Below are 21902 nucleotides of genomic sequence, written 5' to 3' on the forward strand. Positions count from 1 at the left end.
TACTTCTGCCAGCCACTAAGCCCCATTTCTTCTATTCTTTTCATTGATCAGGAGGGATGCTTCCCTTCTAGAGCTCAGAAAGATGTCCCATTTTTTTCAACATCTTAAGTCGGTTCACCCCGCTGCTTAGCATGTCTGTGTCCCCTAGAGGCTTTGCTATGGCTCTCTTAACTTCCTCATCCCACCAACTCTTGGGCTTGTTTCTTCTTTTCTGCTGTGACTTGTCACGTACCTTAGCAAGCTCTAGCCCAAACAGTCTAATTAGATTTGTATATGTCCACACTGTTTTATTATCCTCAGTGATTACTTTCTCAATTTGTTTGGTAGCAATGTCTATTTGCCTTTGTGAATGAAAATTTTCCTGTAGTTGCTCATCTTGTCTCCTTCCCACTTTCGCTGCTCTTCCAAAACTTAGCTTGATACGTTTGTGATCACTACCCAGACTTCTGGAGCCACCTTCATCTATGTGCATTCCCCTGAGATTATCATATCTGACATCAGTGCGTAATCTATCGTTGACTGGAGCCTTCCTACCCCACATGTTTTTTGCCCTTCACACTTCTCAGTACTGTTGCAAATGATCAAATCATGCCTTTCACACATATCTGTGATAATTTTGCCTGTTGAGTCAGTATACCCATCTATATCTTCTGTGTGCGCATTCATATCTCTTGGTATAATTATCTCGCACTCTCCTCCTAATTCCTCAGTGTCCTTTGATATACACTCCACCATTGCCTGGTTTTTCTCTCTGGCCTCATTCCCGTCCACAAGTACACCAAACCAAGGAGTGTCATCTGCCCAGCTACTCTCCCTCTTAACCATAAATGTTCTATGCATCCCAGCTTGACCCTTTGCCAACCCATGCTCTTATGTATGAATGCACCAATTCCACCCCCTTTTTGCTGCCTTCTGTTCTATTGCAATATTGCCATACGTAGTCCCGATTGCAAGGTGGTTGCTCCATGTCCCGAAGATTTGTCTCCACAATACTATATACAGTCAGTTTCTCCTGCCTCAACTGCTCTTCTATCTCTTCCCACTTTAACCATCAATGAAGCGAGACCTCATTTCACAACCGTCATACCACTCATCGCGCATTGATCATCAGCATAAGGTTGCCATTCCGTTTTGCCGCACCAAATTCTTTTCAGCAGCCTTCTTACCGAAAACAGCCGCCGATTGGAACCACCTTTCCTCTTCCGTTGTATCAATAACAGACCCTTTGTTATTCAAGACTGCAATTTCTCAGCAATGCTTGTAACTATACGCAGTTTCCATTATCTATCTTTGTCTTGTATGTGCTTGAATTCTTATACATTTTTAGTTGACTTATGTTGCCTTCCTGATTTGCGCATCTGATACTTGTTTTTTTATTTTGTCTTTTTTTCTTGTGTGTTATATATGTTGTACCCACCCCCTCTGTAATGCCCTACGGGCCCTGAGGGTATTCTAATAAATAAAAAATAAATAGACCGATTCCAGCCACCCTGCATGTTAATATAGCCTACGTCTGACTTAGCTCGGCCCTTGTGCTTACGTCGCTTTCTTCTCCCACGGACTCCGTGTGGCTTAAATATTCTAAAGAGTTAGAACCGTCTTTGGCCATGGCCTCAGGGCTCTGGGTTTCCCTAAAAAAGCTGTGACTTGACGACCCATTCTATTACCGACCCTCCTGCCCGTCGCTTCCCTGAAGTGAATGCCACCCTGTGCAAAGGGGCGAGCGCCGGGCTCGTACACCTCTTGTTTAACTTCCATTACGCTGTATTCGAGTTGCCGGCTCATACCCTTGATCACACAATTGACCTCCACTACCCTCCTTTCAATCCCACGAGACTGCCCCCAGACCTCTGGGACTGTGCATATGGTCACATGCACACTACTAGAGGCTTCTTGGAGCTTACACATTCCATCCTCTAACTGTCTGTGAAGGTTCTGATCCTTGCCCTTCAACACATCATTGAGCCCAGCATGAATAATGACGAGATTTTCGCGCTCCATGCTGTTCTCTGCGGCCTCCTGAGCTTTGGCCAGTGCATCCACAATGCTCTTTCCTGACTGGGCCTCCACCCTGACTCTCCCATCTTCCTTCACTGTCTTGAAGACGCCATCCCTAACCCTGGCCACTTTAGAGTCCCCCACCACCAGGGCCCTTCTACGCTCCAATCGCTGGCTTCCTGTTTGTGATGGCACCCCTGTTTGCTTCACCTGTTTCTTTCTCTGCCATCTGTCCTGTGTTTCTGCCCTGCTCCAAGACTGCCGCGCCACTGAGCTGTATGTTCTCGGAGCCTCCGTGCTGTGGCCAGACACTGCGGCCCCCTGACCTCCCTTCTCGTCTGTTCCTTCCCGCCTGTCACCTTCTCTGCTACCCACGCCTTCCATCTCACACCGCTCGGGGCCAGCGCAAAGCGCCATTAGTTCCTTTATTCGGCCGCTGCTCGCGTTCGGTCCGCCCTTCCCGTTCTTTTCGAAGGTCACCCTTCATTTGCTCTAATAGGCTGGCGGTGGCCTCCTCCTCCTCCCGCTCACGCGATGCTCCGAGATGTTTTTGGAGTTCTATCCTCTGCTCCCGTTCCACCCTAAACTCCCCCTGAAGCCTTTCGATGCTAGCCTCCATGCACTGCACGGCCACCTTCAGTGCCTCGCACAGCCTGCACACGAAGCTCGCCTTCTGCGCGTCGGCAAAACTCGAGAATGCTGTCTCGTCAAAGCAGCACAAGCGCTTGCACTCTTCGCACTGTACCAGCTCACTCTCAACCATGGTTTTCATAGCCTCTTTAGCCATCGACCGCTAAACAATCGGACCAAGCGCTTGACAGCCTTAAGCTCAACCCTAATCCCGCTATTCAGCCGCTTCCGCTAACTCTCCTACCTCAAGAACTGTTTGAAGGTGCCGCTTAGCCCGCACACACACGTGCTCAATTTCGCAAGTAGACTCTCGCTAAGTCCCCTTCATGTTCGGCTCTAGCTGTTTAACAACTAACCTGGCACCCCGAACTTTTTCAAAACAGCCGCCTACCTCGTTCACGTGGTCAACGTCTCTGAAACGTTGCCCGTGTCCCACACCTACAGTACTCGCAACACAAGTTATTTATTAGGAGAGAAAAATAATAATGGTGTTTACCAACAGAAAGAAGTAAAGGAAAATCTATCTCTTGTTGCGCGCTGCTTCTGCACCAATAAACCTGCTCGACCTTGCACGACCTGCACAGATGCACGATGGATGGATGGTTGATGTGGCTGTACCCGCTAGATCGGGCGGCGGCTAACGCCACTTAGCCGTAATACTTAGTGAACCACCAACTAGATTTATCTATTTTTCGCTTTAAATAGTGAAGTATAGAACTGGTGCTTTGCAGTGAATGGTGTAATTTTCACTCGTGCCTTCTTACGAAACACAAGAAAAGCTAAAAAACTTCTAGTAAATGTCCCAAAAGGATAGTCCAAAAGTATACAAGTCTTGTTGAGATGTTATTTAAACCTAAGCAGCTTGAAAACCTCCTGTAGCTGTGCTAACGCCACATTATTATACGGCTAGAACACTTCTAGCAAGAAGTCTAAAGAATGTCTTTCAAGATTTTTAAAGAACCTTTGTAAACATTTACTATACTTTTATTATCAGAAGACTACACTCTAACAAAATATCGAGTAAAAAGGTTGTTTTTTTGTCCCACAACAATAATCGTCATCAGACTTGCGTGCGCTTCCTTTCTTGAAAACTCGGTGCTGACCACTTTCCTATCGAGAATGCAATGTAACCCTGATAATGGGGATGTTGATCTTGACCGGAATGTACCGGGCGCGGGGCGATAGCGCAAGGACGGAACACAATATAGATGACGATTGTTGTTGTGGGACAAAAAGACACCCTTTTTACTCGCTCTTTTTTTAGAGTGTAGTAAACTTCTTACCAAGATTCTAAATAGACTTTTGCTAGATCTTTTAACACCTTTTTAGACACTTATTTTTCATGTAAACCAGCTTGTTGAGCGTTTTTCGTGGTTAATTTGCTACACCATGCCAGCGTTTTACAATCGGTGCATTTAGCTTTTCACTGTCGAGAGTGACAAGTAGAAACAGCAACGTAGTTTGGCATGAAATTATTGCTGACACTAATATAATCAGCAAAATTGGTGCCATAATTGTTGAAAGAATCAATTACTGACTGCGATCTATCATTACTATAATCTGTTTTGCTTGGAGACAAGACGGGCTTTTGAACGTCCACTCATTATTGTTTCTGGTCTTGCCTAGAATGCATTATACTGTACATCCGAAAGTAAATGCAAAACTTCAACAAATATTGTTGCGTACTTGTAACCTTTATTAAACATAACAATGACTGCACATTTTGTTCCAAAACTTGCATGCTTTATAGTAACTATAATTATACAAAGCGATTGAGGGGCTGGCCAGATGCTTGGTCCAGGAACCTGCACACATACAAAAGGCACAAACTGTTCTCTTCGAGCAGACTTCTATCAGTGCAACGAAATTCAGAAGGCTAGCTTAGCAAGCACATTGGCTCAGTAGCAAATATATAAAGGTAGACTATTTGTTATAGCCAAAAAGCAGCAGGTGAACAAGGGATTTTTTTCTCACCCCGAAATTTAGGTATGTTAGAACCATGAGCAGTTGAAATTAATAGGTTTCACCACAAATCTGTGTTTAACAATCAAATTGTGGTTTTAGCAACACCCCGAATTTTAATTCTAATCCAAAATACTCGCACAAAAGACACAGTGAAGTTAAAAACGCTACAGTATTTCAGAGCGCCTTCTGTCAGTCAACATTAACAATGTTAAACATGGTTAGGTATCACTAATATATCAGATATTGTTAGGTATTGGCAAAGTTAGATATGACATTAGAAAATCACTTGATTGCACTTACAGAATTATGTTTAAGGAGACTTGTTTAATAAAATAAGGTTACAATAACAATAAAATAAAATATTCAGTCAATATTACACCACTGATCTGCTACAGCCTTATTGCAATGCAAAAAGTTCAATTTTAAGTGCACTGCAGATTACACATAAATTAAACATGACATAAAACCTTAAAAAACAGCACTGACACATTCAGAGACGTGCTTTGTGCTTGTAATAAAATTCAGCCTTAAGAACAGAAAACTGCCTTTGCAGATAAGTTATGTGTCCAGGGGAACACAAAGTAAGACAATAATGATGTCAGCTGCCCAATCAACTAAGAATACCGAAATTTCGGTGTCTACAATAAGTGGGTATGTTTGCATAGAACTGTTTGTGGCAGTCGTGTTTCTAGACAATCCCACTTGGAAATATTCATCGAGCATGTCTATGCTTTAAGATATTCCACTCCGAAGGTTATTGTGCTTTTGTGACTTTTTGTATTGTGTTTATTATGACTGTCACGGACGGCCTATTTCGGCGACACCACGTCACGGCAATTAACGGGCGCCGTACTCCCCCACTGACCGTGAGAGCGGCGGGCGCATAAAAGGGAGCCGAGAAGGGCAAAATGGGGTGCTCTTCTTAGAACGTCGCCGCCGACGGTTAATCCTTTTGTAACTGTGGCGGCGTCTGCAAGATCGTAGAAGGCCGCGGTATACCCCGAACAAGGATTAGACTACGAGACGCACCGGCTGAGAGCCAAACGTTTGACCGTTCCCACGGGGAAAAGCGTGGGAAACGCTCTGGTGGCCAAGCCGTATGACAACAACCCGACAGGTTGTCACTCTCGCTAGTTGAGGGCCCTCTCCCAATTAAAAAGGGGTGGGGTCAAAATATTTTTGGGGCGGAGTTTCCATCAATTAAACGCGCATGATTGGACCCATGTAGAAGTCACTTGTCCCCAAGGAAGAGAGCGAGGAGACACGAGGGGGATTTAAGTGCAGGATTTTGCCCTGCTAGGCAGACTAGTCGCTGACCAAGATTGTGTAGAAACAGATCAACAAGCATCTCTTCTAGAAGTTTTTAGTGTGGCTCTGTATCGGCTGGCCACCTAAACTTAGCCGTTCGTCTTGTTGTGACGCGATATTAACGTCTGCAACGTAGACATCGGGACTTCGCTTCGAGTTAGCTCAACCTGCTCGAAGTCACCTGCAAGCACTAGCCTCCCGGAGCCACCAGCGTTGCAACACCGCCGACATCGCAGTCGTGCCAGAATTCTCTTCGACTTCTCGCATCCGATCGTCGGGGACACAACGCTGCCGGTCATCACACGTATGCCTTCACCTGTTTATATCTTCGAACTTTCTCCTCCGTCGTTCTATTCTTGTTAGTTTGTGTAGTTTGTAATAGTTCTCTCTCGTAAGCTGATTTATTGTTTCTGTTATATATTTCTTTAGTTGTATCAAGTGTCGATGTATTTTGCTAGTTGTATTGAAGTGTTGTATTAGATCCTGTGTGCTGCAATATCCCTAGAGTAAAGTTTGTTTTGTTTTCCCACGTCTCTGATCTCTTCACTGTCTCTGCTTGCGTACGGAACGAACCAACCTGCTGTCATTCCCGTCGCCGACATCGCGCTGGCGACGCTAGAGTGGCAGCTTGTAACAATGACCAATATCTATCTTAACTGTGTTTTCAAAGATTTTCGAAGCTTTAATTTACGTCTGATTAGTTACATTTGTTAACGCATGCAAGATAATTACAAAAAGTCAGTATGGCTTCCAAAAGAATAAATCCACTGAACAAGCACTCTTGTACATCAAAGATAAAATAATAATTAACATTGAAGACAAAAACTATACACTTGGTCTATTTTTAAATCTAAAGAAGGCATTTGGTTCTATAGATCACAAAATTTTGTTGCAAAAGTTAGAGAAGTTCGGAATTAGAAGTGTTGCAAGTCGGTTGCTGGTAAGCTATATAAATAATCGTCAAGAGTTCGTACGTATGCAGGATGTTTCGTCTGGTTATATAACGCTTGAACGAGGCGTCCCTCAGGGCTCTAAGCTAGGTCCGTTATTATTCATAATTTTCGTAAACAATATAGTTAATGTACCTGATTCCCCAGAATTAATAATGTACGCCAACGACACCAATCTCTTTTTTTTAAATCACGGGACCTGAATTAATTAGAATACAGTGTGAATCACTATCTTGTATCACTAGCTTGCTGGATGAATCAAAATAAATTGCAATTAAACGCTGAAAAAAACATTATATTCAGGTCGCGCAATACACCCATCGATAAGGAAATAACTATTACTTAAGCAGGAATGAAACTGCAGCAAGTGACAAACCAGAAGTTTCTTGAAGTGACGTTTAATGAAGAGTTAAGCTGGAACGCGCATATTAGCCAACTATGTGTAGACTTATCAAAAATCATTGCTATTATGTACAGGATTTCTAAACTGAATCCCCTATGGTTGAAACAACAGCTATACAATTGCCTTTTTTATTCTAAGCTGTGCTATGGAGCTCTGGTGTGGGGAACAACTACCAAAACTAACTACAAGAAACTTGTACTTCTAGAAAAAAGGGTTCTCCGCATATACTGCAAACACCAAGGAAATTATGCAAACTTGAGGACAGCACCTTTATTTCAAAGATATCCTATGCTTCGCGCTGATCAATTCTATTACACGAAAATATTGCAAATCATATACAGCAAATAATTACATGAGCCCAACGAAGGAGCTAGACAACACACTTATCCTATCCGCCAAATCTTACGCCGTCCACAACGAAACAAACCTTTACCCATCAAAAAACTTGCATATTAAACAAATTAGAGCATAAGCCTAATTTTGATTTTACAGAAAAATCATTTAAGATACAAGTTAAAGAAGTGCTAATGCAGGAAAACATACTTTTTGACGGATCCTAAAAATACTGATGTTAGTAATGATAGTAGTCGGGCGATGGAAATATTGTACTACATGTATTTTATTAACTATAAAATACTGTCACAGGTAATGGATATGAGCCATCAACTGCAGGTGGAATCCTTTGGAAGTGAAGCAAGAAGAGGCCTTTTGCTTCCTGGTCTGAGGGCAAGCAAGTAGTCTCTGTCATTACATTCGCGGCACTGGTGGAGGTGCTGGGTAAATGCGCCTCGGCTGCAGATTTTCAGCCGACACACCGAGCTACTTGGCGACAGCTACAGCTCCCACGGCAAGAAGCAGTCGCGTCTTCGAGGACTCTCCCGAATACGGTCTCCTCTCTCAAGAAGAGATGGTAACTTCAACTACGAACCAGGCGAGTCAAATCAACGACGCCTATTTTTTTCTCCTGCATGTTTTTCATGCGCCGCAAACACGACGCTCATTTCATAGAGACATTTATGAAGATGTTGATGACTGGCTTGACCACTTTGATCGAGTTGCCAACATCAACGAATGGGATGAAGCTCGCAAGCTGCGGAGAGTTTACTTTGAGTTAGAAGACTCTGCCAAAACGTGGTATGAGAATCACGAGGGTTTCTTTGCGACGTGGCATGAGTTCAGCCGACAGTTTCGTGATGCGTACCGCAGCACTGAAAGGAAAGAGAGAGCGGAGCAGGCTATCTCGTCTCGGAACCAACGACCCAACGAGAGAGTTTCGATGTTTGTCGAGGACATGCTTCGACTCTTCAAGCGTGCTGACCCTGCAATGTCCGAGGAAAAGAAGGTGCGGCATTTAATGCGTGGGGTAAAAGAGCAGCTCTTCGCCGGACTCGTGCGCAATCCACCGACGACTGTGGCAGAGTTCATAAATGAGGCAACCACAATGGAGCGTACTCTCCAGTATCGGTCGTCACAGTATGAACGCCATGACGTGACCCCTGCTGCATGCTCTATCGGGGCTGATAGCGAGAGGCATGCCCTCGCTGAGTTCATAACAAGCGTCGTGCGGGATGAGCTGCACCAACTCCAAGCAGCGGGACCCCAACCACCCGTAAGTGCTCGCGCAGACTTAATCCGAAATGAGATTCGACAGGTGGTCACCCCACTCGCGCCAACAAGGCCTGAGGCCCCTGTGCTGACTTATGCGGCGGCTCTGCGATCTCCTGCACCACATGGCCCTGATCCCACCATAGGGACAATGGATCAGGCTAGCCATCGATTCCAGGGCACCTCTTCGACTCCGCCACCCGCCTCAAGGTTTCCGAGTGCACCAACTTATCGTCCGTCTTGATCGCGGCAGAACGCCACAAAGGCCTGCATGTGGCGTACGTCAGATAACCGTCCATTCTGCTACCACTGTGGCAAAGCGGGTCACGTCTACCGTGATTGCCAGTACCGCCAACTTGGTCTCCATGGCTTTCACCCTGATGCTTGGTGCCCGCGTTACGGTGAGCGTCCCCGCGACATCGAAGCGTACCTTACGGGCCAGCAAGCTCCTCGCCTTGGTCAACGCCCCCAATCACGATCACCATCACCTCGCCGCCCCATGTCACCTAGCATTCCCTCGTAATTTTATGCTCCTTTCAGAGGCCAGTCACCGAGTCCCCACAGGGGAAACTAGAAACCGCAGCTCCTGGGGGTGAAGCCGCGTCCCAACGAACTATCAAAGAGCCTCCCTCGACGCAAAGACCCGACGAAGACCGTTCTGACTTTTCAGTCGTTTGCAAAAGTCATAAGACTGTTTCCGTTCCGCCGACATCACCGTACACGTCGATAATCACGTCGTCACTGCCCTCGTCGACACCTGCGCCGATTATTCAGTTATGAGCAGCGCCCTGGCATCCCAACTGAAGAAGGTAACTGCTCCTGGGCAAGGACCGCCGCTGCACACAGCAGGGGGCCACCTCGTCACGCCAACTGGAATGTGCATAGCCCGTGTTCGAGTCCGTGCTTCGACGTTCACAGGGTCTTTCCTCGTATTACCTGTGTTCTCCCGTCCACTCATTCTGGGGCTGGACTTTCTTCGCGAACACGGCGCAATTATTGACCTACAAGACTTGCAGCTGTCGTTTGAGGACCCGTTTCATCCTGAACAGGAAAACTCCCGCTCATCGAAGGCTGCCCTACGTGTATCCTCCGAATCTGTTACTTTGCCTCCCCGCAGCAGCCTTTTTATCCACGTTGAATGTGACCAAGACGTCCCCGATGCAGTAATTGCAGAAGGAAATTTGTCCCTACTTTTTGCACAACAAATCTGCGTTGCCCGAGGTATTGTTCAGCCCAGTAGAAACCAGGCTTGCCTATTAGTCCCGAATTTCAGCGAGGAGTATCGCCATCTAACCGAACACACTGCGATCGCATACCTTGAGGATATTGCCGACGTCCCTGGTCCCTCAACATTATCTGCTCTTTCGTCGTGCGACAATTCCGCAAAGACATTCGCAAGCACTCTCGACGTAAACCAGGGTCTACCGTCCGCAGAACGGGAACGTCTTTTGAAGCTACTCGGCTCATTTCGGGACTGCTTCGCTACGACTTCCAAAGTTATTCAAAAACCGCTTGCCAAGCATCGTATTATCACCGAGCCTACCGAGAGACCTATTCGACAGCATGCCTACAGAGTCTCGCAAAAAGAACAAGACGTTGTACGCCAACAGGTCCAGCAGATGCTCAAGGATGATGTCATCTAGCCATCGACCAGTCCCTGGGCGTCCCCTGTTGTGTTAGTAAAGAAAAAAAGATGGTACCGTCCGCCGAACGGGAACGTCTTTTGAAGCTACTCGGCTCATTTCAGGACCGCTTCGCTACGACTTCCAAAGTTAACCAAACACCGCTTGCCAAGCATCGTATTATCACCGAGCCTACCGAGAGACCTATTCGACAGCATGCCTACAGAGTCTCGCAAAAAGAACAAGACGTTGTACGCCAACAGGTCCAGCAGATGCTCAAAGACGATGTCATCCAGCCATCGACCAGTCCCTGGGCGTCCCCTGTTGTGTTAGTAAAGAAAAAAAGATGGTACCCTGCGATTTTGCGTCGACTACCGAAAGTTGAACAAGATCACAAAGAAAGACGTGTGTATCCTTTACCACGAATAGACCACTCACTGGACCGCATTCGCAATGCTCGTTACTTTTCTTCCATGTATCTACGCAGCGGCTATTGGCAAATATCTGTTGATGAGCGCGACCGCGAAAAGACCGCCTTCATTACTCCTGACAGACTCTACGAGTTCAAGGTCCTTCCCTTCGGCTTATGCTCGGCGCCAGCTACTTTTCAGAGAATGATGGACATGGTTCTTTCTGGGCTAAAATGGCAATCGTGTCTTGTCTACCTTGACGATGTGGTCGTCTTCTCGGACACGTTTGAGCAGCACGTCCAGTGCTTACAGGCAGTTCTTCAGGCGATTCGAACAGCTGGACTTTCTTTCAAACCTGAGAAATGCCACTTTGAATTCGAGGAACTGAAATTTCTTGGTCACGTTGTCAGCCACGCTGGTATACACCCAGACCTTGAGAAAACGAAAGCTGTTGCCGCATTTCCTGTCCCAACGAACAAGCGCGACCTTCGCTGATTTCTGGGACTCTGCGCATATTACAGACGCTTCGTCAATGGCTTTTCTAAAATGGCTGAAGCGCTAAATGAACTTACGAAAGACGGCGTACCGTTTGTTTGGGGTCATGATCAGCATCACGCCTTTGACACGCTACGAAACCATCTCCAAGCCCCACCTGTACTCGGCCACTTTGACGATAACGCTGCCACAGACGGATGCCAACACACGGATGCCAGCAACGTCGGACTTGGAGCTGTACTGGTTCAATGGCAAAATGGCGTATAGCGCGTGATTGCCTATGCAAGTCGAACACCATCATCTGCACAGAAAAACTACTCTGCAACAGAAAAAGAAGGCTTAGCCGTTGTTTGGGCTATAACAAAATTTCGCCCTTATTTATACGGTCGACCATTCAGGATAGTTAGCGACCACCATTCTTTATGCTGGCTCGCCAACCTCAATGACCCTTCCGGTCGTCTAGCACGCTGAAGCCTTCAGCTGCAAGAATTTGACGTTACAGTCATTCTTCACAAGTCAGGACCCAAACACACTGATGCTGACTGTCTCTCACGTGCGCCAATTGGAAGTACGAACGCAGACGTTGAAGAGGACGATACATTCCTTTCCTCTGTATTAGCAACCGACTTGGCTCAACAACAACGTGACGACATGGAGCTAAGCCCGCTGATTGGCTACCCCGAAGGCCGAAAACGCAGCCTTCCTCGAAACTTTGCACGTTCGCTGGCCTCGTTCTGCATCAGGGATAAAGTCCTCTATAAGAAAAATTTCGACCATACCCAGGCTACTTACCTACTGGTTGCACCGACCTCGCTTCGGGACGATATTTTACATGCTTGTCACGACGAACCATCCTCTGGACACCTTGGCTACACCCGCACATTGGAAAGAATTCGCCGCTCATGCTACTCACCCCGCCTCACGAAGACAGTCAAGCAGTACGTCCGCACATGCCGCGACTGTCAACGCCGTAAGACTCCACCTGTCGGACCAGCAGGACTACTACAGCCTATCGCCACGCCGAAGACACCATTCAATCAAATTGGCATTAACTTGCTCGGCTCATTTCCCACCTCTTCGTCTGGAAACCGGTGGATTGTGGTTGCCACTGATTATTTAACGCGTTACAGCGAAACAAAGGCCCTGCCCAAAGCCAGCGCAGCCAAAATCGCAGTTTTTCGTCACCAGCATCGTACTTCGTCACGGAGCGCCAGCTGTGATAATTACTGATCATGGTACCGCTTTCACCGCAGAGATGCTTCAAGAAGTGCTGAGACTAAGTGGTACAGAACATCGGAAAACCACGGGTTATCCCCCCCAAACAAATGGACTCACTGAACGGTTGAACAAGACCATTGCAGATATGCTGTCAATGTATGTGGCCGTTGATCACAAGAACTGGGATGATATACTCCCTTACGTAACTTTTGCTTACAATACAGCAGTCCAAGAGAGTACAGGTTTCACCCCATTTCACTTAGTTCATGGTTGAGAGGTCACTACAATGCTCGACGCAATGCTCCTTCCCAACAACTTGAGCATGTTCAACGCGAATGCTGCATTGTTTGTTCAACGCGCCGAGGAGGCCCGTCAACTCACCCGACGCCGTATTCAGGCTCGCCAAACTACCGACGCACACCGCTACAACCTTACACACCGAGAAGTTACCTTCCAACCAGGCGATGAAGTTTGGGTGTGGACTCCCATCCGACAGCGTGGTCACTCTGATAAGTTGCTTCGGCGCTACTTCGGCCCTTACAAAGTTCTGCGCCGACTCATTGACGTTACGTATGAAGTTCTCCCTGAGGGCACCTCAAGACGTTCCCGTCGGTTTCCTCAAAGTGATGTGGCGCACAAGTCAAGGCTCAGGCCATATTTCTCAAGTCATCCATCGAACGTGGACTAACTTGCCATGCAATGACTATTTTTTGTCACTTTCGTTTCTTTTTGATTGTCTTGTGTCCTAACTCCTTTCTTTATTGAGTACTTCTATGACAGCAGCCCCTTTTTTTCCTTATGACTGAGTTGTTGGTTTCCATGGTAACATCTTTTCTTTCTCATTTTTCTCAACGCTCATTACCAGCGTCGAGCCTATGCTTTTCGAGGAGAGGGAATAATGTCACAGGTAATGGGTATGAGCCATCACCTGTAGGTGGAATCCCTTGGAAGTGAAGAAAGAAGAGGGCTTTTGCTTCCTGGTCTGAGGGCAAGCAAGACGTCGATTCGTCGCTGTCTGTTATTACATTCGCGGCAATATAATGGTATGTATCACATGTCTCTAATGTTTCTAGTCTGATTCTTTCCTGAGTGATTGTTATTTAGGTACGTTATGTAGTAAGTATATTACAAGATTTGTACAGTCAGTCAGATTCAATGTAACATGATATTTTTTGGTAGCTATCTTTTCTCTGTTGCTTCGTTTGTTCATGAAGGACTGATGCTGTGAAAGCTGTTTTTTCAATTTTTTTTAATGTACGAACTGTATATAAGGGTGTTGGGTCCTCTGTCAGGCTATATGCTTTTAGCCCCAACATCCTTTTGTTTCATGTGTCTTGTACAAGAAAACAATAAAACAAATTTTGAAATTGAATTGAAAATTTTCATGATTACGCATGCAAGGCAGCGAGGATCACCAAAACATTACTCCTGGTGAGACAAGCAGTCAGTGCTTGCTATTCCAGCCGGTAGTGAAAAGGTAACCATTATAATGCTTGTCAATGGCTTCGATCCATGATCAGATTAAATGCGGCACCTCAGGGAGTAGTAGCTGTGTGCTAGTGCTCACTGTCCTGCTTGCATAATGATACAAGCCACAACTATACTTTCCAGCGGGATATCTGAGCACAGGCATGCCAGAATTCTTTGGACCCATAAAGAAATGTGACCGGCTCAAAATTTTAATACGTGCAAGGCCACCTGCTGCAGTCACTAATAAGTTCATTATTGAATCTTATTCAAGGGCATGCCTGACAGTGATAACTATTGTTGCACATTGTGTTCCCCTGAACACTTAGCTATCTGCACAGGTGGCTTTTAGACACACAACTTATAGCACTGACTTTTCAAAGAAAAACAAAATACTTAATATTGAACATACGAACATGCGAGCTACTTGCATACAGCAACCAGGTGGCTCAGGGAAGTTCCCTTTCCTTAGGAAACAGAAGTCATGCTCAGCTACTGTACATTCAGAAGTCAACTTTTCCACGAGCCACAATTGATGACAGGCTTGTCCGGAATTATTTCACACTCAGTTCGTACAAGGTGCATGCATAGGCTGCGATGGAAACACCGAAAAAACAATTTAGTGACATGTGTCTCTTAGAAAAACTGAATTTGTTTGTATATTTAAAATGGTTTGGAACCGTGTGTCTTAAAACAAGCAGGATCTACACAAACTAGAGAAGTTACAAGCAAGACTTTCTTGATGTCTTTGGCGAACACAGTTGCAAACTTATGAAAGAAAATGCAATTTGCACATTGCATATTTGTCAAAACCATGCTTGAATTGCGCTCGTGCATAGCGCGTTGAAAGCAAATTCAATGATACCTAAACACATACATGACTAAGGTTGCACGGCGGGCTTGTTGGTTATTCATGTTGTTCGAGGTATAGCGCATCCAGGACGAGACAGAGAAGAAAACAAAGAACACATACACGGCGCTAAGTTTCAACAATGCGGTTTAATCCGAGAAACAGCAATACTTATACCCAAACATGGTGCGCCACAACCACGTGCTAGAACCAGAAAACTGACCTACTGCAACTCATGCGACATTCAAATAATGCAATTCTTTCAATGATAATGATATAGATGGCTTGCTTATACACGCGTCCCCAAACTTAGCAATGAATTTTGCTTCTATGATGAGCCTTGTCATTTGGTTAGTGCTTTCGATTATGCTGGTGCGATTAAAGAGGGGTTGGAACCCGCATTCTTTGCAGTGAATTGCAAGAAAACCCTCAGGCTGTGCCTTGGCCACGTTGTTCTTGTGTTCATTCAGCCTATCATTGATGCATCTACCAGTTTGGCCTATATAGCATGCATCACACGTTAATGGGATCCGGTAGATGACTGCTGTGATGCACGCGACAAACCTAATACGGTGGTTCTTTTCGCACAGACCTTTCTCCGGGCGCTCCGGTTTCGTCTTTCGGCAAATACAATGTGATTTGGTTTTATATGTCCTATTTGTTTTTAATGATGACCAGACATGCTGGTATTATCACCCTCGTGCTAACAAACCTATACTGCCATATAACTCGGCGTACTCCAAGCTCGTCAAGCGAGGGATTGTTATGATGTGCCTTACTAACACCTTGAAGAAGTCCTGCCAGCATTGTTTGCCTTTAAGCATGAGAGAGCAAACAAAACGTTTAGCTGTCTCGGGGTACTCACAACACGTCCTGACATCTGTCGCGGAAAGCCTTCTGAGGCAAATCCGCTCCGACGGAGCCGCGAAAACGCGTGCTATGCCAGCAAGGAAAGGATTAGATGTAATCCCATATATTCATGGTGTTTCACATAACCTGAAAAAATTAGCAGAACATTGCAACGTGCGAGTAGTTTTCTCGGCACTTATCAAGCTAAACAGTCTTTGCCGAAAGACGAAACCGGAGCGCCCAGAGAAAGGTCTGTGCGAAAAGAACCATCGTATTAGGTATGTCGCGTGCATCAGAGGAGTCATCTACCGGATCCCATTAACGTGTGATGCATGCTATATAGGCCAAACTGGTAGATGCATCCATGATAGGCTGAATGAACACAAGAACAACGTGGCCAAGGCACAGCCTGAGGGTTTTCTTGCAATTCACTGCAAAGAATGCGGGTGCCAACCCCTCTTTAATCGCACCAGCATAATCGAAAGAAGCACTAACCAAATGACAAGGCTCATCATAGAAGCAAAATTCATTGCTAAGTTTGGGGACGCGTGTATAAGCAAGCCATCGATATCATTATCATTGAAAGAATTACATTATTTGAATGTCGCATGAGTTGCAGTAGATCAGTTTTCTGGTTCTAGCACGTGGTTGTGACGCGCCATGTTTGGGTGTAAGTATTGCTGTTTCTCGGATTAAACCGCATTGTTGAAAGTTAGCGCCGTGTATGTGCTCTGTGTTTTCTTCTCTGTCCCGTCCTGGATGCGCTATACCTCGAACAACATACATGATGGTATGCACTTTCATCAAGTATCCGTTGCAGGTAACCTATGTTATTGACCATGAATTTGATTCCAAATACAACTAATGTAGCTTTTTTCAAACTGCTCACACTCGGACAATTATACCTATAATGTCATAAATTGGTATCAGTAAATTACTATTGTGTGCGGCCAAACTATGGTCATCAGTTTCAATGGTTCTGGTTGGCTAAAATGGCAGTACCTCTCACTCAAATACCACAGGCTGTCAATGCAAAAAAAAAAAAAAAACACGAGGCGCCCATCTTGAACCACACACCATCCCAATAAAGCATGCAAGCTTCGGCAACGATCTCTGAGATCCAGAATTTTGGAAGCTATTGACCGTGATTCAGCAATAAGATCTGATGAAACTGACTTCCGAATTTGTATAATTCCTTCAGTGCCAATAGCTTGAAAACTTGCAGTCTATATTTAATATTCTCAAATAAATACGGTGTCCAATTTTACATTTTACCAGCAATACGTGCATGACTTATGCATGCTCACCATGATTTATAACATTATCGCGACTTTTGAGTGATAAATAAAATATTCATTCTGCACATACCACAGATTCCGCCAACATCTGTAGCGCATGGCTAGAATGTTTACTTTATCCAATATACTGTTAAGCTTGTCATTAATCAGAAAAATTCATTTGATGTGGTGCTATAAACTATACTTATCGTTCATACACATAAAAGTGTTTAGCAAAGCTTCAACACCAAGGTTGGGGGAGGTGCATAAAATATTTAATAAACCAAATCAAAATACAAGCATAGTGGAAACAAGCAGAGTAAAATCGATGGTGCTCGAACGCGTGGACTTATGACTGAATTAGTGCTCGCACAGTAAGGTAAAGCAATTTGGCCACATTTAGCCATGAAATATTCGTTCTAAAATACAGTTCAGTATAAACGAATGGCTTAAAATGCACGGATTCAGGCCGCATGAGGCAACTTACATTGCTGGAGTATACCGAACGTTAGAATTTTACTATAAATAAACGAGCTGCATGAACACTTAAGTGTAGGTGCAACCTTTGCGAGCCCTACCTAAGACGATGCAACGGGCTGCACACGAACACGCGTAAACTCGAGTATCACGGTAGTTTATAAAGACGTGTGCCGGCACGGATGCACGCACCGGCATACATTCGGTCACTCGCAAGGAAAAAATTGAGAGACGCCAAACAGAACCTTGCCAAAACTTCTCTGATGGTAGTCATAACGTATAAATACTGTAGTTGTATAAAATGGAACGTACAGCAGATGTAACTGCCTTAGACACGTTCCCTTGAATAGCGCACAGTATGAACAGGCATCAACGTCTACAGCTGACAAACGCCCCAGAATTAATAAACAAAAATAGTGGTCGCTCGTGAGCAGGACCCCCCTCCAGCACCAGTGCCAACAGAGGCGGACAGCCGCCACACACTGCTCAAATCTGCCACCGAATTCCCGCTACGCGTGCATGCTTCACACTCTACACACACAAAAAAAAACTTGTCCGCGCTTAACTTCGCACTACTTTGCCTTTACACTGCTGAAGTAGACAAGGTTCCTTTTGGCGTTGCATAAATGGTTGCCAGACTGGAAGGGTGGTTGTTGCCAGACTGCCGCTAAATTTAGCAAAATTTTTTTTTGTAGTTGTGGCTTTACTGCAAGAGTTTGGTGCTATCCGCGGTGCACTTCTTGGCTGAAAATTTTTCTCCTGTAGTTGTGGCTTCTCCGTAAGAGTTTGGTGCTATCCGCGGTGCATTTCTTGGCTGAAAATTTTTCTCCTGTAGTTGTGGCTTCTCCGTAAGAGTTGGGTGCTATCTGCGGTGAATTTCGCGAGTGCATGAGCGACGCTGGCCGTTTTAATTAACGGAATGGACCGAGCCTAGCAGAAGTCGAGCGCGGCGCTGCTGCGCAATTAAGAGGCCGTTTTAATTCCGTTTTAATTAACGGAATGAACCTCGCATTACAGAATTCGTTTTCTTTACGGAATGTACCGCGCCTCGCAGAAGTCGAGCGCGGCACTGCCGTGCACTTAAGAGGCCGTTTTAATTCCGTTTTAATTAACGGAATGAACCGAGCCTAGCAGAAGTCGAGCGTGGTGCTGCCGTGCAATTAAGAGGCCGTTTCAATTTCGTTTTAATTAACGGAATGAACCGAGCCTAGCAGAAGTCGAGCGCGGTGCTGCCGTGCAATTAAGAGGCCGTTTCAATTCCGTTTTAATTAACGGAATGAACCAAGCCTAGCAGAAGTCGAGCGTGGTGCTGCCGTGCAATTAAGAGGCCGTTTCAATTTCGTTTTAATTAACGGAATGTACCGCGCCTAGCAGAAGTCGAGCGCGGCGCTAGAAAGAGTGGATGGGCCACGGCCCTAACGCCACGCGAGCACCTGCGGAGAAAGACGGAACGGGCAAAGACGCCTGGAACAAAAAAAAAAGACATAAAAAAGCCTTTTCGGACCTCGAACGTTGGCTGACTAGGCGCCGACCCGACGCGAGTGTCTGGAGAAAGAGGGGGGAGGGGGCAAAGACGCCTGGAACAAAAAAAAAACATAAAAAAGCCTTTTCGGACCTCGAACGTTGGCTGACTAGGCGCCGACCCGACGCGAGTGTCTGCGGAGAAAGAGGGGGGGAGGGGGCAAAGACGCCTGGAATAAAAAAAAACATAAAGAAGCCTTTTCGGACCTCGAACTTTGGCTGACATGGCGCCGACCCGACGCGACGCGAGTGTCTGCGGAGAAAGAGGGGGTGGGTCACGGCGCCGACGCGACGCGAGCATATGTGTGAAAATGCGGGATAGGCGAAGACGCCTCGAATCGTACAACACCTAGGTCACGTACTCCACTTCGGTGCCCCTCCTTCTCCACAGCAACGGTGACTTGACTTGAGCGGGAGTGCGAACGACGTTACGTGATGCTACGTGGTGTGACCCACGTATCACGTAAACAGTACACCACCTAGGGCACGTACTCCACCTCGGTGCATTGGGCGTCGACACATGGCCAAACTTGCTCACGTAAACCTCTTAAATTTCCTTATTTGGTGCTCCCTATCTCGGTCGCAATCCCTAAGCTTTAGGATCGTGATCCCTATGAAATGCCGTAACGTTAGTTGTGCAAAGTACATTGTCACCATTTCAGGAGCCGTCGCGTTATTGGACTGCCGAAGACGCCATCGCTTCGAGCGGCAGTTCGACCTGCAGACAGTCGGGAACAGCACAGAAGCGGCCGCCGACATCCGAGTGATGGGGAATTCGCAAGGACCCCGGCTTAATTATGGTGACCCAGGATGCAGTAAGTCGTCACGTACAATAGCCCCGGCAAAAAAAAAAAAAAACGAGCAGACCCACACTTCAGGTACAATGGTTGCAGGAAACAGCTAGCTGTCCCAGCTCCGCGGGACACTCACAATGCTGGGTAGACAGGGGCAAGGCTCCTTTTTTTTGCTTCTCGAGACGTACTTGGTCGTTGCACGTCTCAAAGTGAAAGACCTTTTCCTTCGATTAATGGAGGTGATCGCTCGCCGATATCCTGTTTAGGGATCCCTGCCATATCGTGAGTGATGAGCGTGTAGTGAGACATATTAAGCCATTTTATTCTTATGTACCCACCCTATTGTTTTATACTGAGCTCTTGAGCTCAGAAACAATTTGTGCTTATTGTGGGTGGGGCCCTGTAAGCGACGGCGGCTCGTCGGCTGGGTCCCATTTACAGGTACGCGCAAGTCGCGCTTAATTCGCTCCATCTGCTTCGATAAAGCAGCCTTCCAGGCGTACATAGCTGTAGCATATCCGACGTACCCCGATTAACCAGCCTTGAAACGCTTATTCATCACATGTATATACGAGTCCGAACGATATGTCTTGTGCTGACACAGCTAGGGGAAGCGTAGCGTCCCCCGTCGTAGCGCGCGGTCGACGCGACACGATCAGCTGAGAGAGAAAAAAAAAGAAAAGTAAGGGGGGAGGGGGGGACAGCGCATCACCTCCTGCGACTCTTATTCAGTTTTCCCCGTAATCCTTAATACTGAGACGCGATATCTTAATCGCACAGTTGCGCACACAGCAAGAGAACGCGCCTCGACTTCTGTAATGGGAGGTTCATTCCGTTAATTAAAATGGCCTCTTAATTGCACGACAGCACCGTGCTCGACTTTTGCTAGGCGCGGTTCCTTCCGTTAATTAAAACGGCCAGCGTCGCTCATGCACTCGCGAAATTCACCGCAGATAGCACCCAACTCTTAAGGAGAAGCCACAACTACAGGAGAAAAATTTTCAGCCAAGAAATGCACCGCGGATAGCACCAAACTCTTACGGAGAAGCCACAACTACAGGAGAAAAATTTTCAGCCAAGAAGTGCACCGCGGATAGCACCAAACTTTTGCAAAAAAACAACTACAAAAAAATCGGCTAAATTTAGCGGCAGTCTGGCAACTTCCACCCTTCCAGTCTGGCAACCACTTACGCAACGCCAAAAGGAACCATACCGTGATAACAAAGCGCCGACAGCAGCAGTGTGGTACATACCTGGCGAGTGCTCCACGATACGAACTCACACGTCTTCAGTAAAACTTCTTTTGGGCCTAGTTGGTTCATAGCCATAGAATATACTTTTACAGCGCAAACATAAAACGATCCACAAAGAAAGCGACGACACACACCAGCGCTGACTAACAACTGACTTTATTTCGGGATATGTCAATGCATAAATACCTCCTGGGCAACCTCACCGCACATGCGCCACACATCTCGACAGATAACAGACACTCAGAGGAACAATCAGAGTTGACAAAAGAAATGAAACCGTGTATTACATACGTGATGAAATGAACTGAAACTCAGATGGGAGCAGCGTCAGAGACGTGTCGCTTATACAAAGCTGAGCCCTTTTTCTGATATGATAGGCTTCCAAAGCCAGCAGCGCATGTTCATTGTTACTCCTGCCAAGGATCGACGTCCCTTAAACGTGGCTCACAATTGCAGCAAGAATTAATATGAGCCACAAGATGGGCTCCTTTATCTTCGTTCTTGTTAACTTTTTGAGCGTGTTCCCTGAGCCGCTCGTTGATACATCTTCCAGTTTTTCCGACGTAGAACTTGCCACACGAGAGCGGGATGGCATAAACCACGCCGACGGCACACGGGACATAAGTCACACCGTGTCGGATTTTGCAACCTCCTCTGTTCATACCGCAAGTGCGGGAGCACAGCTTGGAAAGCTTGTTCGGGGCAGACAGCGCCATAGCGACCCCATGTCTGCCTGCCACTTTCTTGAGCTGATGGGATATCCCATGCATATACGGGACCACCACAGGCCTCGCTATGTCCTGTACGGCG

General features: G+C 46.2%; 1 long non-coding RNA gene across 1 annotated transcript; it reads right to left on the bottom strand.

The window, feature by feature from the left end:
- Positions 1-4308: 4308 nt before the first annotated feature.
- LOC142765178 (uncharacterized) lies at positions 4309-21301 on the bottom strand. Its single transcript, XR_012884070.1, has 3 exons — positions 21093-21301; positions 14488-14663; positions 4309-4433 (listed from the first exon to the last, which is right to left on the bottom strand). It is a non-coding gene; the product is annotated as an uncharacterized LOC142765178 (long non-coding RNA).
- Between the last annotated feature and the right edge of the window lie 601 nt (positions 21302-21902).

Source organism: Rhipicephalus microplus, chromosome 6, assembly GCF_043290135.1.
Source record: "Rhipicephalus microplus isolate Deutch F79 chromosome 6, USDA_Rmic, whole genome shotgun sequence".
NCBI lineage: Eukaryota > Metazoa > Arthropoda > Arachnida > Ixodida > Ixodidae > Rhipicephalus > Rhipicephalus microplus.